Source organism: Phalacrocorax aristotelis, chromosome 3 (assembly GCF_949628215.1).
Source record: "Phalacrocorax aristotelis chromosome 3, bGulAri2.1, whole genome shotgun sequence".
Taxonomy (NCBI): Eukaryota; Metazoa; Chordata; class Aves; order Suliformes; family Phalacrocoracidae; genus Phalacrocorax; species Phalacrocorax aristotelis.
In genome coordinates, this window is record NC_134278.1 from 128,659,195 (window position 1) to 128,661,391 (window position 2,197).

Genomic DNA, 2,197 nt, shown 5'->3' on the forward strand with positions numbered 1-2,197 from the left:
CCCCGCCCCCCCCCGAATAGAGATGAATGGCAAGGAGAATTGGGTATGAAATTAATTGGTAGTTTGGTTAAATTCTGTAAATAATTTTTCATATGAATAAACAAAAGCAGAAGATTGGTGCTGTGCATTTTGTGACTTAGTTTTCTGACTTTGCCCACTAAAAACTGGAAGTTGACACTTAACTGCAAATGTGTTACAGAAGTTACGACTCCACATGGCAAACCTAACGTCTGCGCTGCTGTGGTTCGGCAAACTCTGATACGTTCACTTGTGTTTACAAGCTGACTATACCACTTGACTCTGAACAGCTCTGCTTTAAGACTGCAGTTTTCTTAAAAAGGTGGACTTACAGATGCATTTAAAAAAAAGAGTGAGAAAGAGAAAACAAATACTGGTCATTGAGCAACCTAAGGGTGATAGAAAGGTATCAAATTCTGGACCTCTCTGGCATTGTGTATTTTGGCTCTCGCTGCCTGCAGCAGGTACAGGTAAGAGCACAGGAACCCACCTTGACACCTGCAGTGCAATGCAGCCCCGTGTCCTGTCTCTGATCGTGACTAGCAGCAGCAGGGAAGTGTGGAAAACTGCCCGAATGCTATATAGTCACAACATGGATTGAGGCTGGAAGTGTGAGGTTAAACCTTACAATATTTACAATATTGATCCTTACAATATTTAACTTTGGTTATTTTTATTCCAGATATTCTTAAGGTTCATGCAAATGCCTGAGATGATTAAAACAAATCCTTGCCTCCTCTACATTATATAGATTTTTCTCTCTCAAATAAAAACAGCACTGCAGTATAGTTCGTGGACCAGAAATGCAGAGGTGTCCGTGTAAGTTATTGCAGGGCAGATGACACAGAGATGTGAACTTGATACTGCTATTTTGTGAAGCTTCTGCTCTGTTTTAACCCATGTATCTGTATAACCTGTGTCAGATCGGACTAGTTTGAACACGTCTCTTTAATGCAGAGAGCAGACTTTTGCAAGGTTACTCTTAGTTTAGTAGTTCTAGGTGCCAGGGATAAAGTACCTAAGAAGAAATGGTTTCAGGCTTTCATGAGATGCGCACAACTTCTGGGGGATCAGTAGTTTTAACATATGGAAAGTTTGTGGCTCAACATGTGTTTGTTGGACTTGTGTCAAGTGCAGACCTCAGTGACTTAAAACCTTCCTCAGATGTTGTCAGCCTTGCTGATGCGGCAGTTGTAGCTTGCTGGCTTGGTGCCATGGTGCAGGTTTGTAAACTGAGCATCTTTTGCTGGCTGATGTGAACTCACAGATTCCTGAGTGCTTCTCCTTAATCTTCTCATGCTTCCATCTGTACTGTTCTCCTGGGTAAGCTCACGGCCGCCTCGATGTCCCCTCTAACGCCTATGCTGCCACTTTGCAATCTAATTCTTCAAATTCAGTTATCTTCCTCTGCAGACTTCTTCTCTCCCCCCTCCCCCATCCCTCCCCATTTAACTAATCAGAAAGAAGGGAAATTCTTGTCTTTCCTCCAAAGCCATTCCCCGTGCCTTGTCTTTCGTCACTGTTGACGACTCTTCCATCTTCCCAGACACTCAGATTGACAACCATGGAATTATTTTTCAATCCTCACTTTCTAATATCCGGGTCCGCATCAAAATTTGTCGTCTTTGCCTCTATAATCTTCTAAACCTGCCTCTATTTTTCTTCCGTGTCACTCATCATTTGGGTCTCAGTGCCTACTTCAGCCTCCTTTTTTGTGCATTCCCTGGCACTCAGCTTCCCCCGTGAAGCCTACCCAATATGATCAGGCCAAAAGAATTCTTTCTCCCTCAGCTGAATGTTGCTTTCTTGCTTTAAGTCCTTTGTTCTGTCACTCTTCCTACATCCAGTTAAAAAGCACTGTCAGAAGATTTGTTTCTGTTGTACCCTCCTGTCTTGGATCCTGCCATGATTGTTTACCCTTCCCCCTGTTCTTGTTTTACTGTTGTGTTCTCCCTTCCCATCCTTGCTTGTGGTATTTGGGGCATGCTTCTTCCAGTATGCAAACTACCCATTTCTTTCATTTAAATCTTCGCTGGCATACCACCTTGGCTGGTGGTGTACCCCATCATTTTCTCCTAATCTGCTGCTTACTGATCCCCACTGGAACAGGACATGCTTCTCCGTGCCAAAAGTCACTACCTGTGGAATTAGACAACCATTTAAAATCTGATACCTTTGT